Genomic DNA, 16,187 nt, shown 5'->3' on the forward strand with positions numbered 1-16,187 from the left:
TTTACGCAGCTTTAATTTTTGACTGCCTATCTCATTTCATGAAGTGCTAAAATGGCAGGGCAGTACAAAACCCCCCCAAACTACCACTTTTTGGAAAGTAGACATCCTAAGGAATGTTCTGAGAGGCATGTTGAGCTCATTGAATATTTCATTTTTTTGTCACAGGTGTTTGAAAAATGACTAAAAATTTTTTTTTTTTTTTTTACACAAAGTTGTCATTGAAATGATATATTGCTCACACATGCCATGGGTATATGTGTAATTACACCCCAAAATATATTCTGCTGCTTCTCCTGAGTACAGGGATACCACATATGTGGGACTTTTTGGGAGCCTAGCTGTGTACGGGACCACAAAAACAAATCCCCACCATCAGAATTTCAAAGGGCGTACATTTTTCGTTGCATTTTCTCACTACCTCTAACGGTTTAGGAGGCCCTGAAATGTCAAGATACCACAAAACCCCCCCAAATGACCCCATTTTGGAAAGTAGACACCCCAAGCTGTTTGCTAAGAGGCATGTTGAGTCCATGGAATATTTTTTATTTTACCACAAGTTTTGGGAATATTACTATTTTTTTTTTTTATTTTTTTTTTTTTTACACAACGTTGTCACTAAAAGATAAAATTCTCACACATGACATGGGTATATGTGGAATTACACCCCAAAATACATTCTGCCACTTCTCCTGAGTATGGGGATGCCCCATGTGTGAGACTTTTTGGGAGCCTAGCTGTGTACAGGACCGCGAAAACCAATCAACACTCCCAGGTTTTCTAATGGCGTAAATTGTGCATGTCACCTCTGCACTACCTGTCACAGTTTCGGAGGCCCTAAAATTCCAAGATAGCACAAACCCCCCCCAAATTACCCCATTTTGGAAAGTAGACACCCCAAGCTATTTGCTGAGAGGCATGGTGAGTCCATGGAATATTTTATATTCTGCCACAAGTTCCGGGAAATACATATATATATATATATATATATATATATATATATATATATATATATATATATATATATATATATATATATATATATATATATATATATTTATATATATTTATATTTATTTTTTTTTTTTTTTCACAAAGTTGTCAGTAAATGAAATATTGCTCACACATGCCATGGGTATATGTGAAATGACACCCCAAAATACATTCTGCTGCTTCTCCTGAGTACAGGGATACCCCATGTGTGAGACTTTTTTGCAGTCTAGCCGAGTACAGGTCCCCGAAAACCAGTCCCCGCTTTCAGGCTTTCCAAGGGCGTAAATTGTTGATTTCACTCCTGACTACCTATCACAGTTTCGGAGGCCCTAAAATTCCAAGATAGCACAAAACCCCCCCAAATAACCCCATTTTGGAAAGTAGACACCCCAAGCTATTTGCTGAGAGGCATGGTGAGTCCATGGAATATTTTATATTTTGCCACAAGTTCCGGGAAATATATATATATATATATATATATATATATATATTTATTTTTTTTACACAAAGTTGTCAGTAAATGATATATTGCTCACACATGCCATGGGTATATGTGAACTGACACCCCAAAATACATTCTGCTGCTTCTCCTGAGTATAGGGATACCCCATGTGTGAGACTTTTTTGCAGTCTAGCCGAGTACAGGAAAACCAATCATCGCCTTCAGGCTTTCCAAGGGCGTAAATTGTTGATTTCACTCCTGACTACCTATCACAGTTTTGGAGGCCATGAAATGCCAAGACAGCACAACCCCCCCCCCCCAAATGACCCCTTTTCGGAAAGTAGACACCCTGAGCTATTTGCAGAGAGGCATGTTGAGTGTTTTGCAGATCTCACTTTTTGTCACAAAGTTTTGGAAATTGAAAAAAGAGGAAAAAAAATGCATTTTCCTGTTTTTTCTTCATTTTCCAAAAAAAATTAGAGCTGCAAAATACTCACCATGCCTCTCAGCAAATAGATTGGAGTGTCTACTTTGCAAAATGGGGTCATTTGGGGGGGGTTTGTGCAATCTTGGCTTTTTATGGACTTCAAAAGTGTGATAGGTAGTAAGGAGTGAGATCAACAATTTACGCCCTTAGAAAGCCTAAAGGTGCGCATTGGTTTTCCGGGTCCTGTACGCGGCTAGACTGGCAAAAAGTCTCACACATGGGGTATCATTGTACTCAGGAGAAGCAGCAGAATGTATTTTGGGGTGTCATTTCACATATACCCATGGCCTGTGTGAGCAATATATCATTTACTGACAACTTTGTGTAAAAAAATAAAAAAAAATTTTTTGCCACAAGTTTCGAGGAAAAATATAAACTATTCCATGGACTCACCATACTTCTCAGCCAGTAGCTTGGAGTGTCTACTTTGCAAAATGGGGTCATTTGGGGGGGTTTTGTGCCATCTTGAAATTTCAGGGCCTCTGAAACTGTGACAGGTAGTCAGGGGTAAAATCGGCAATTTACGCCATTAGAAAACCTGAAGATGTGGATTGGTTTTCGGGGGCGCGTACACAGCTAGGCTCCCAAAAAGTCTCACACATGTGGTATCCCTGTACTCAGGAGAAGCAAAAGAATGTATTTTGGGGTGTCATTTCACATATTCCCATGGCATGCATGAGCAATATATCATTTAGTGACAACTTTCTGTAAAAAAACAACAAAAAAAAAAAAATAATAATTTTACCGAAACTTGTGGCAAAATATAAAATACTCCATGGACTCACCATGCCTCTCAGAAAAAAGCTTTGGGTGTCTACTTTTCAAAAAGGGGTCATTAGGGGGGTGTTTGAACAGTTCCGGCATTTTATACTCAATCTTATCCACACATCACCCACTCTTCTAACCACTTGAAAACCAAGCCTTTTCTGTGCCTTTTTGTTTACATGAAAAAATATTTTTTTTTTACTAGAAAATTACTTTGAACCCCCAAACATTATATATTTTTTTAAAGCAGAGGCCCTATAGAATAAAATGGTGGATGTTGCAAATTTTTTTGTCACACGGTATTTGCGCACAGATTTTCCAAACGCAATTTTTGCGAAAAAAATACATTTTTTTTTTTAATTTATTGCACAAATACACTATATAATTCCAATTTTTTTGGTAAAATTTAAAAGATGATCTTATGCCGAGTTCATAGACACCTAACATGACATGCTTTAAAAATTGCGCATGCCTGCGCAGCGACAAAAACGTATGTACATTTTTGAAAACCTTTAAAAGTCTCTACAGGTTACCACTTTAGACTTACAGAGGAGGTCTACTGCAAGAATTACTGCACTCGATCTGGCGATCGCGGCGATACCTCACATGCATGCTGCAATTGTGGTTTACATATGACACTAGACCACCGCTTGCGTGCGCCATTGCGCGCAAGCACCGGGGGTAAGGGGGGGGGGGCTCTTTTTTTTTTTTTTTTTTTTTTTTTTTTTTCTTTTGCTTTTTTATGTTATTTTGACACCTTTCCTTTAATTTTTTTTTTTTTAAATCATTTTTATTGTTATCATAGTGAATTTAAATATCCCCTATGATAGCAATCTGTGGTGACAGGTACTCTTTTTTTAAAAAAATTGGGGTCTTTTAGACTCTAGATCTCTCCTCTGACCTTAACGCATCTGACCACACCAAAATTGGTGTGATAACATACTTTCCCAATTTCCCAATGGCCCTGTTTATTTCTGGCGAAACAGAAGTCATAAAATGCTCGTAGCCTCCGGCATCTTAGGCCATAGAGATGATTGGAGCCATTCTCATCTCCAATTAGCTCTATGGTTAGATAATTGAACCACCGGCTGCACTCTCGGGTTAACCGGTGGGACAGGAGAGCCAGAGAAAAACCATGGAAGGCTGCGGAAGGCGGCGGTGGGGGGGGGAGGCCCCTCCCACTGCATGTAAAAGCAGTCTAGCGGCCAATTACCTGCTAGAATTGCTTTTACATGTAAGCCGACAGCTGGCTGTAAAAAACGATACCAAGATGATGCCTAAATCTGCAGGCATCATCCTGGTATAACCACTCAAAGTCCAGCAACGTACCAGTACATTGCTGGTCCTTGTTTGGCATATAGGTTTTTTTTTTTTTTCATGCAGCCTGTGGGCTGAACGGAAAAAAAGAGAACCTATCAGAAATCAGCACAGGAATAATGCGTAGTATTACTCATCATTAACCGCCCAAACAACCACCCACTGAATTTAATGATGGGTATACACGACACTATCCACGTATACCAAAATAGGATTTTAACTGCAGTGCTGAAATCAGAAAATCACCACAGCTGCTATCAGCAAAGGTATCCATATATGCTGAGCGCAAACGCTGTTTGTGTCAGAATATATAAAATCAATGCGTGGTAGCCGACGAGGGACCTGCAAGAGAAACAGGTCACAAAAGAATGAAAAAACAAACAAAGGACATTGAAAAAAAGTATAGTAGGAAGGAGTAGAAGGACATATAAAATGACTGACAACAACAGTTTTTGGATCTTCATCATTAACCGCCCAAACAACCACCCACTGAATTTAATGATGGGTATACACGGCGCTATCCACATATACCAAAATAGGATTTTAACTGCAGTGCTGAAATCAGAAAATCACCACAGCTGCTATCAGCAAAGGTATCCATATATGCTGAGCGCAAACACTGTTTGTGTCAGAATATATAAAATCAATGCGTGGTAGCCGACAAGTACCTGCAAGAGAAACAGGTCACAAAAGAATGAAAAAACAAACAAAGGACATTGAAAAAAGTATAGTAGGAAGGAGTAGAAGGACATATAAAATTACTGACACCACAACAGTTTTTGGATCCTTTTATTTTTCTTTCTAACTGTTCCTTTACTTCTTGATTTGGGAGGGACTGCGATCATCTGCGATCTTCTCTTCCAGCTTGGGTCTCTCAAAATGTCGATGGACATCCAACATCCTTCGAGACCCTGTGTTTATGTGCCCTACACTGTGTCGTGCTGTACCCTACGCTAATAATCCACTAGTGCAGTGGTTCTCAAATCCGGTCCTCGGGACCCACTAACAGGCCAGATTTTAAGTATTACCTTGGGGGATGCAGACTAGAATACTGCAATCACTGAGAAGCAAATGAGATCACCTGTGATGTAATTTAGTTATCTTGCAAACCTGGCCTGTTGGTGGGTCCCGAGGACCGGATTTGAGAACCACTGCACTAGTGTATGGTAGCGCTCGAAACATTCCCCGATGCAGAGACCAGGTTGGTCAGGACATTTGGGACAATAATAACGGGTGTCACGCCTAAATCCGCGCTTGCTACAGACACGACATCTTCTTTGGGGCCATCTTTGGGTAGGGGTACTCAGGAGGACATGTGAAAAATGCCTCTCATGCAGCCGGCTCACTGCATCTGGAAGGGGAAGTTGGGCAGGCATGCCTCCTGGGTACAGGTAGGCAAGGATGATCTCTTCCTGGAATTCCCGGAAAGATCCAGTTCGTCCTGACGCCCTGTATAGGACAAAGGCGTTCAGCATAGCCAATTGGTATAGGTAAACAGACACTTTTTTGTACCAGCGTCTGGCTTTACGGGCAACTAAATACGGCGCCAAAAGCTGGTCGTTAAGGTCCACCCCTCCCATATTAAGGTTATATTCGTGGACACAGAGGGGTTTCTCCATAACGCCAGTTGCCGTAGGAATTTGGATCGTCGTGTCTGGGTGAAGGGAGGACAGAACATAAACATCCCGTGTATCCTTCCACTTCACCGCAAGTAATTTGTCCGTTTTCAAGCAGGCTCTCGCCCCCCGACTAAGACGGGAATCTACAAGCCGTTGGGGGAAGCCCCGGCGATTAGGTCGCACGGTGCCACATGCGCCAATTTGTAAATCGAGAAGGTGACTAAATAGTGGCACGCTTGTATAAAAGTTGTCCACGTACAAATGGTACCCCTTTCCGGATAAGGGTGACACCAAGTCCCAAACGATCTTACCGCTGCTCCCTATGTAGTCTGGGCAGTTGGGGGGCTCCACACAGCTATCTTTTCCCTCATAGACCCGGAAACTAACTGTATAGCCTGTGGCCCTGTCACACAATTTATACAGTTTGACCCCGTACTTGGCAGGCTTGCTGGGGAGGTACTGTTTCATAGCCAGGCGGCCAGTAAATTTAATCAGGGACTCGTCAACGCAGACAACTTGTTCGGGGGTAAACAAGGCTGCAAACCGCTGATTGAAGTGGTCTATGAGGGGCCGAATTTTGTGGAGCCGATCGTATGCAGGGTCTCCCCGAGGACGACAGAGTTCATTGTCGCTGAAATGCATAAATCGCAGAATTTGCTCGTATCTCGTCCTGGACATAGAGGCAGAGTACATGCGCATATGGTGAACTGGGCTAGTGGACCAATATAGCCGCAATTCACTCTGTTTAGTTATGCCCATGTGGAGGGAAAGGCCCAGAAAGATCTTAAATTCGGAAACCGTTATAGGTTTCCAGCCGAATTGTCTGGCAAGGTGTGAATTTGGGTTGGCGGCGATGAACTGTTGTGCATATAAATTTGATTGATCCACAATCGATCTGTAAAGATCTTCCGTGAAGAACAGCTCAAAAAAGTTCAGGGGCGTAAAACCAGCTGTCTCCACGTGGATTCCAGGTTGGGCGGTGAATGGGGGAAGTACTGGCGCTGTAGTATCAGTGGGTTGCCAATTAGGAAATGCCAGCGCATCAGGGAGGGCACTATGGGCTCTACGGGCCTGTCTTCGAATACGCGGTGGCTGCGGGCCACTACTTGTGCTAGCCACCGCACCAGCTTCAACTGCACTTAGGGGACTCGCCACGTCACCAGGTCTTACTGCAGTGCTGGTTGTACTAGGTCCAGGTTGTACTAGGCCGCTGGCGCTTGCCAGGTCGCCAGAAGGATGAGCGGCACTAGTACCCACACTCTGCTCCATACGAGCACCCTGCGATTCCTGCATCACAACAACTTCAGAATGGGGTCGGGTACGCCTGGGTCTAACAGGGACCCATCTGTCGTCGGAGCTATCTGTCAGGGAGCCGCTGCCGTCATCAGGTTCATATACTGACACTAATTCGGTCATTGTAGCTTCCCCTTCGCTATCAGATGACTCGGTCAGCATATAACTGATAAGCTCTTCATCCCTGTACGAACGTTTGGTCATTTTGGTAACTAAATTTACTCGTACAGTGATGCGACTCACAGGTAATAAAAGCACCTGGTTGTCGAAGATTATTTCAAGCGCTACAAAAAAAAACTGCTAATGCTAGCAGGGATCAGGCCTGACTCTGCTAACACAGCGGTTTTGTGTCTTGTGTTTTTTTGCAAGTGACAGTAATCTATTGATTACTACACTTGCCTGGGTGAAAGGGTTAAACGCAGGTGCTGGCCGGAATCAGTACTGATCGTGCAAACACCGCGTTTTGGGAACCCTAAACTATGGGGGCGCTAGTATAGTTCTGATCAGATATTGATCTGTTCAAACACTATACTAGAAATGGAAGTGTAGGTGCGTGCGTGCGTGTGTGGCAATCAAGGGGTTACTTCTAAACTATGCGCTGGGGATCTGGGGGGGGTGGCGGGGACCCTAAACCTCCTTTGGGAAAGAAACTAGCTAGCTAGCGCAACCTCAAGTCACAATGACACCAATACAAAATACAGTAAAAACAGTATATTATGTGTGTATTAGTGCTAATGTGACAGAGGGTGTAGGGGTTAACGGGATGTGATCGGGGGGGATCAGGGGTTTAAATCTTTATTGGAAGGGACTGGCGGGTATCCTAAGGATAAAAGGAACGGTGGCAAGCGCTAAACCTGGTCACAAGTCACACTTATACGGGTATATAGAAAATGCTATATACTGTATACAGTGTGCGTTGTGGCAGGGGGTGTAGGGGTGATCAGGAGGGGATCAGGGGATTAAATCTTTATTGGGCGGGTGGCGGGGACCCTAAACCTCCTTGGGACACAAACTTAGTCGCCTGCGCTAATTCTGATCACAATGACACTAATACAAAAATACAAAAACACAGTATATTACGTTTGTATTAGTGCTGATGTGACAGAGGGTGTAGGGGTTAACTAGCGGTGATCAGGGGGGGATCAGGGGCTTAAATCTTTATTAGGGGGGGGGTGGCGGGTAATTCAAGTGGAAAAAGGGGGGTCGCAAACGCTAGACCTGACCACAAATCACACTTATACGGGTATATAGCAAAATGCTATATACTGTATACGGTGTGTGCTATGGCAGGGGGTGTAGGGGTGATCAGGGGGGGTCAGGGGCTTAAATCTTTATTGGGCGGGTGGCGGGGACCCTAAACCTTCTTGGGACAGAAACTTAGTCGCCTGCGCTAATTCTGATCACAATGACACTAATACAAAAATACAATAACACCGTATATTGCGTTTGTATTAGTGCTGATGTGACAGAGGGTGTAGGGGTTAACGGCGGTGATCAGGGGGGGGTCAGGGGAGATCAGTGGGTTAAATCTTTATTAGGGGGGGGTGGGGGGTAATTTGAGTGGAAAAGGGGGGGTCGCAAGTGCTACACCTGTTCACAAATCACACTTATACAGGTATATAGGTATATGCTATATGCTGTATATAGTGTGTGTTGTGTCAGGGGCTGTAGGGGTTAATTGGGGGGGCGATCGGGGGTGAAATGTGCCTATCTAACTGTGTGTGGGTGTGCTTGGTGCAGTACTCACAGTAAGATGTGCTCTCCTCTCACGCTGGATCCAAAAAGACCGTTGTGGGGGGAGGGCACATCTCCTCTAAGCCTGTGTTTACATTTCACAGGCTTAGAGGATGATCTGATTGGGCAGGACCGATCAACAGGTCCAGACCAAAAATGATTGGCCTGGACCTGATGACTGATCGGTTCTGAACCCAATCGAGTCATCATCGGCGGCGGGGACGCGCGGGAGCGCGCACAGGGCCGGCAAATTGTGCTGACGTAGGCCTACGTCAGTTTGCCTGGCCGGGGCTGAGTGCCGACGTAGATCGTCGTGCGCCGGTCGTAAAGTGGTTAAGGAGACACTACATTTAGAGGATGAGCCCAGTCTTCAGTTTTCCTTTGGGACTCGCAGGACCCAGAAGGCGGCACAGGTTTTTCCCTGTCCGGCTGAGTTTCAAGAAACGGTGATCGAACAATGGCGTAATTTAAAACGCCCTTTTGTGGTACTAAAACGGTTTCGGTTCCGTTACCCTTTCGCGTCTCCTACGGATTCGCGCTGGACGGTGTCCCCTAAGGTGGATCACACGGTGTCCAGGTTGAACAAGGCCACTCTTATGCCCTCAGAGGATTCTCCGGTGTTTAGGGACCCTAGTGATAGGCGGGTGGAATCTCTGGCTTGCCACTGGACGGGCAAGCCAAAGCCAGGCCACGCTGGCTCGGCGGGTCCCGCCGCCTCTACCTGAAGCTACGCCCTCACCCGTTCCAGGGGTGGGGGGACGTCTGCGCAGTTTTCTAGAACCATGGCTGTCCCGGATTCCGGACAGGTGGGTTCAGGAAATCATTCAATCGGGTTACAAGATCGAATTCCTTTCGCGTCCATCGGACAGATTCTTCCTCTCAAATCTTCATTTGACCCCAGATCGGTTACGCGATCTTCATCGGGCGGTTCAGGATCTCCTCGCCCAGGGGGTGGTTGTCCCGGTGCCTCATCGGGACAGATTTCGGGGGTTTTACTTGAATCTGTTCACTGTGCCCAGAAAGGAGGGCAAGGTACGTCCGATTCTGGACTTGAAAGGTCTGAATCGCTTTGTGCGGGTTCAGAGGTTCCGCATGGAATCCCTCCGTTCGGTGGTGGCCTCTTTAAGCCCAGGAGATTTCCTGGCTTCCATCGACATCAAGGATGCGTATTTACACATCCCTATATTCGAGGGTCACCAGAGGTTCCTCCGATTTGCAATCGCGGAGGAGCACTATCAGTTTGTGGCGTTACCTTTTGGTCTCTCTTCGGCTCCAAGGGTGTTTACCAAAGTGCTGGCCCCTGTTCTGGCCCTGTTGCTGGCACAGGGGATTGCGGTCTTGGGATATCTGGACGATCTCCTGTTAAGATCGAGTGCCATCCGAGTCTATTATGCGATCTGTCAACTACCGTTCAGATGCTCCAGGAGTTTGGATGGACCATCCACGTGCAGAAGTTGACCCTGTCTCCTGTTCGTCTCCCTTACTTGGGAATGGTTCTGGACTTTGCCCAAGCAAGAGTTTTCCTGCCGGTAGACAAGCTCCGGACTCTGCAACACGAGGTCAAGTCCCTCAGGGACAACCCGTCCTCATCACTCAGGACCTGCATGCGGTCCCTGGGGTTGATGGTTTCGGCCTTCGAGGCGATACCATTTGCACAGTTCCACACGCGATCTCTTCAAGCGGAGATCCTGGCCAGATGGGACAGACTTCCTCAATCCTTGGAAAGGAGGATATCCCTGGAAAGGTAGATCTCGGTGGCTTCAGTCCCCGGCTCTGACGGAGGGGAAATCCTTCCGCCGGTTGTTGTGGACGGTGATCACCACGGATTCCAGCCTGTCGGGCTGGGGTGGCGTGCTGGGCATTCTGTCTGCCCAGGGCACTTGGTCAGAGGAGGAGTCCTCCCTGCCGATAAACATCTTGGAACTGCGAGCGATCAGGCTGTGCTTGTTTCGTTGGTCGGCTCAACTTCGGGGTCGCCCTGTTGGGGTGCAGACGGACAACGCCACTGCGGTGGCCTACATCAATCACCAAGGGGGCACCAGGAGTGCCCGGGCGGCCCTGGAGGTGACCGAGATTCTGGCTTGGGCCGAGACTCGTGACCCGGCGTTTTTGGCAGTTCACATCCTGGGTATGGAGAATTGGCAGGCCGATTATCTGAACCGCCAGACCCTGGACCAGGGGGAATGTTCCCTGCACCCGGAGGTGTTTCAGCTGCTGTGTGCAAGATGGGGAACCCCAAATGTGGATCTGTTCGCATCTCGGCTAAACAACAAGGTGGGAAGGTTCGTGGCAAGAACGCGCAACCCTCTGGCAGACGCCTCGGATGCGCTAGTGGTGCCTTGGCATCAGTATCACCTGATCTATGCCTTCCCCCCCGATTCAGTTGTTGTCCAGGTTCCTTCGCAGGTTGGTTTCGGAACCGAAGTTGGTGATTCTGGTGGCTCCAGACTGGCCGCACCGGTCTTGGTACGCGGACATCATACAACTGGTCGTCGAACCTCTGTGGCGACTTCCCTTACGGGACGATCTGCTGTCTCAAGGGCCGATCTTCCATCCTGCTTTACGGTCGCTGGCTTTAACGGCGTGGCTGTTGAAAGCCAGATCTTGAGAGATCGAGGTCTCTCGTCGCCAGTCATTCCTACCCTGCTTAAGGCTAGGAAGGCCTCGTCCGGTAAGATCTATTACCGTACCTGGAAGGCTTATTTTGCCTGGTGTGAGTCCAGGGACGTCCATCCTCACTCTTTTTCGGTGGCGAGGGTGTTAGCCTTCCTCCAATCTGGTGTGGACCCAAGCCTTGCGCTGACCACTACTAAGGGCCAGTTGTCTGCACTGGCTGTTCTTTTTCAGCGCCCCTTGGCGTCTAATTCATTGATACGCTCCTTTATTCAAGGTGTGCGTCATTTGGCTCCTCCTCGGAGAGTGCCTTTACCTCCTTGGGACTTAAACTTGGTCCTGTCCGTTTTGCAACGTCCTCCCTTTGAGAACATCAGGGAAATTTCTCTGCCTCTGCTGACGAAAAAGGTTGCTTTTTTGGTGGCTATCACATCTGCTCGCAGAGTGTCGGAGTTGGCGGCCTTGTCTTACCGCTCCCCTTACCTGGTGGTTCATAGGGAAAAGGTGGTCTTGCGACCTAACCAATCCTTCCTTCCTAAGGTGGTTTCTGATTTTCACCTTTAACGAGGATATTGTCTTACCTTCGCTATGTGCGAACCCTAAGAATCCTAAGGAGTGTGCCTTGCATTCCTTGGATGTGGTCAGGGCGATCAGGGTGTACCTGTCATCCACTGAATCCTTCAGAAAGTCTTATTCTCTTTTTGTCCTTCCTGAGGGACCTCGGAAGGGTATGGCTGCGTCTGTGGCAACCATTTCTAGATGGATCAGACAGACAATTTGTACATGCCTATTTGCTTGGGGAACGGGCACCGCCCTTCCCTGTCAAGGCGCACTCTACCAGGGCGGTGAGTGCGTCCTGGGCTTTCCGGCATCAGGCTTCGGTGGTCCAGGTATGCAAGGCTGCGACTTGGTCGTCTGTGCACACCTTTTCCAAACTTGATGTTCTGGCATCAGCAGATGCCACCTTTGGCCGCAAAGTTCTCTGTGCGGCAGTGCCTTAAGGGGACCCTGGTTTTTGCCGGTCCCTGGCTGTTGGGGTTGTTTTTTCCCCCTTGTTGATTTGCTTTCCTGGGTTGTTTGCTCCAGTTGAGCTTTTCTGTTACCCAGAGGATTTACCTTTCTGTTCGAGTAAGGTTCCTTACTCTGACTTGGGTGCTGCGTTGCATTTTTGACGGGTACGTTTCCCACACCTCATGTCTACACTGCTTTGGGACATCCCATTAGTGAAGACTGTATGAGTGGGCAGCGACTGTCAGAGGACGTAAGAGAAAACTGAATTTTTGTAAAATTCCTTTCTCTGAGTCTTCTGACAGTCGCCGCCCCCGCCCCTCTTTTGGGGTTTTTATGGACTTAACTGCTTGCTACCAAACTGAGTTGGGAAGGCTGATAGCAGGGGGGTATTGGACCATTGGGACAGCCCCCTACAGGTGTGTCTATGTAAATTACTTTGTTTTTAACAAGTCTTATGCCTAGCTTGCTCCTGTGGATAAGGGGTCAATACCCATTGGTGAAGACTGTATGAGTGGGCGGCGACTGTCGGAGGACTCAGAGAAAGGAATTTTACGGTAAGATTTTACAAAAATTCGTTATTTGTTAAATGAAAAATATGCTAAGATGTTTATTTTCCTAATAATTTATTTATAATTGTTAGATTGTGCCCTATTTTATACTTCAGAAATGTTTTATAGTGGTTGTAAACCCCCCTCTGTTTTTACCTATAGGTAAGCTTATAATAAGGCTTACCTTTTTAGATACTGTAAATACCACCTAAACTTCCACCGCTTAGGAGATATTTACTGTATACTGCACCGATAACGTAATCGGCGCATGCGCTCCTAAGGAACAGCCACCCGCGTAGTTTCTTCAGAGCCCTATGCCGTGACCGGCGGCTCTCAAGCACAGTAGCATAGCCGGAGTCCCCAGACCGGGAGGGAAGATGGATGTGGCCCCCAGCTGGGACAACGAGGGCTTTGGAGGTAAGTGTCACATAATGTGCTAGTGTGCGATGCATACTATCACAATATGCCTCTACTTTCCAGGTAAGTTAAAACAAAAACAGACTTCCTCTTTAACCACTTTACCACAGGAGGATTTTGCTGTCTTCCGTCCAGGCCACTTTTTGCGATTCGGTGCTGTGCGACTTTAACTGACAATTGCGCGGTCGTGCGACGCTGTACTCAAACGAAATTTACGTCCTTTTTTTCCCACAAACAGAGCTTTCTTTTGGTGGTGTTTGATCACCTGTGCGATTTTTACTTTTTGCGCTATAAACAAAAAAAGAGCGTTTATTTTGAAAAAATAACAATATTTTTCGCATTTTTTTTATATGAAATTCCCCCCCAAAAAAATGTAAAAATCTAAATTTTTTTAAAATTTTTGGCCAATTTGTTTTTTGCTACATATTTTTGGTAAAAAAAATCACAATAAGCGTATTTTTATTGGTTTGCGCAAAAGTTATTGCGTTTACTAACCAAGGGAAAGATTTCTGTCATTTTTGGTGTTTTTTTTTTTTTTTAACGCGTAATGGCGGCGATCTGCAATTTTTTTTTTTTTTTTTTGCGGGACTGCGACATTGCGGCGGACAGATCGGACCCTTGACTGACATTTTTGACACTTTTGGGGGTACCAATGACATTACTGCAGTAATCAGTGCTATATATATATATGCACTGTTGCTGTAAAAATGACACTGGCAGGGAAGGGGTAAATTTTTTTGGAAAGGGAGGGGTTAATGTATGCCTGGTGCTTACTGACGTGTGGGGGGGGGGGGGGAGGTGACAGAGTGACACAAGGACAGATCCAGGGTTCAGCTATGCTGAACCCTGCAATCTGACCCTGCCTGTCACTTCAGAGATCCGCCCGCTGTGTTTACACACAGCGGGCGGATCTCCAGACTCGATCCCCGACGATCGGGTAAGAGCAGCGGCGATCGCCGCTGCTCCTCCCCTGGCCTGACTCCCGCTGTGACTGAAAACAGCGGGAGCGAGCCTCCGGCGACGCGCGCCGCCCACAAGGGGCGGAGTCCAGCGACGTAGGTCTACGTCGCTGGACGGGAACGAGCCACTTTGCTGCAGTAGCAGCAAAGTGAGCGGGGGTAAAGTGGTTAAGCATTTATATCAATAATATCAACAAAGTCCTTTTTGAAGGGCTATATTAAATGGTTATACCAAAGAATTTTATACTACTTTTATTTATTTGAAGGTAATTGTGATTTGTTAGCTCTAGAATTATAGTGTGAAGGGCCAAGTTGTTGTAGAAAGTCATGGCTATAGTTTATATTGAGAACTCGGAGTATAAGCTTCAACTCTTTTTAAAATCTGTATGCAGTCCTTAGTGGTTATAAAGAAACACTTTCCTTGACTTTAGTTTTAAAGCCGAACCTCTGAAGAATTTGTAAAGTGCTGTAGTAGTCTGAGCACCTACAGTGTTGACTAGGGATGCGCCGAATAATCGGCGGCCGAACATTATTCGGCCGAAAATAGAGAAAATAGCACTTTCGGTGTTCGGCCGAATAAGTCAAAAGGCCGAATAATTTTGTGCCGAACAATAGGGCTGAACGATAGTCGATATGATATCGACTATCGTTCTGTGGCCGTAGGCGATATTCATATCGCCGAGATCACGATATTTACATAGGCAGGGGGAAGGGACTCGGAGGAGGACAGGAGGACTCACAGACTTCCGTGTTAGGCAGGGGAAGCCGGGACACTTCAGCGGTGAGCATACATACATTACTCACTTGTGCACTGCAGCCGCCCCACACATTCAGTGAGTCTTACTCTCCTCCCTAGTTTTTTCAATGGCACATTCAGGGAGCCAATCACGCCGTGATTAGCTGCACAGCGAACCAATCACGTGTGCCTGCACACCTGATTGGTTCCGCTGTGCCGCTACTCACGGCGTGATTGGCTTCCTGAATGTGCCATTGAAAAAATTAGGGAGGAGAGTAAGACTCACTGAATGTGTGGGGGGGGGCTGCAGTGCACAAGTGAGTAATGTATGTATGTATGCGGCTGTGCTCCTTTCCAGGCTCCTAGTCCACCTCCAGCCTCCTACTACCACCACTATGAGAGACTGTCTGTCACGGTATAATCTGATCGAGTCCACACTGACACTGACTGACTGTCACTGAGTAATTGATGTTACCACATTAACCCTGACCTGCCCAGTGCCCTGTATCTGCAATTAAAATTTACAAGGCTGCCTGCATGCTTCCTGATTTCCATTCCCAGCATCCTTCCCAATCCCTACGGTGTCACTAACATTAACCCTATGGTACAAGGCTGCAGTGTGCACTGAATCCCATTCCCTACAGTAACATTTAGGGAGAGAGAGAGACATGAGAGGACAAGAGAGAGAGAGAGAGATATGAGAAGACAAGAGAGAGAGAGTAAGAGGACAAGAGAGAGAGAGAGAGACAGACATGAGAGGACAAGAGAGAGGACAAAAAATTGGCAAAATAAATGGAAAAAATGCGAAACACCGCGTTCGGTATTCGGCCTTCGGCCAAACATTTCATTATTATTCGGCTTCGGCCAAGAATTTCATTTCGGTGCATCCCTAGTGTTGACAACGTATTTCAAGGTGCTGCGCTGAATGGTTGCCCTTCTATATAGTAATCACAGGGGGGTCGCTTGCTTGGCAAGGCCACTGTTCCACAGCATGTTGCATTCTTTTTAATGAGGAGGAGAACCTGGCATCACTGTCCCTCCTCTCTGCCTTGTTCAGTAGGTAGTTTTTTCTTGAAACTGCAACAATACCTGTGGTTAAGCTGGTTCTAGGTCCCCAGCAGGTAGACCGGCCTCCTGTGTAGATAGTCAAATCAAATTGCATTGTGGTTAACAAGGTCCACACACTTGTCCTGAAATTACACGCTAACAGAGTGTAGGGACATGTCTTTCCAATTTATCATCTTAAAAAAAAAAAT

The 16,187-nt window shown here is 46.4% G+C and overlaps 1 protein-coding gene across 1 annotated transcript in view; it reads left to right on the plus strand.

The window, feature by feature from the left end:
- DNAJB12 (DnaJ heat shock protein family (Hsp40) member B12) overlaps positions 1-16,187 on the plus strand; it is a 114,296-nt gene that overhangs the window by 40,849 nt on the left and 57,260 nt on the right. The gene's annotated exons all lie outside the window — the stretch shown is intronic.

The sequence above is a fragment of the Pelophylax lessonae genome, assembly GCF_965119305.1.
Source record: "Pelophylax lessonae genome assembly, chromosome: 9".
Lineage (NCBI taxonomy): Eukaryota > Metazoa > Chordata > Amphibia > Anura > Ranidae > Pelophylax > Pelophylax lessonae.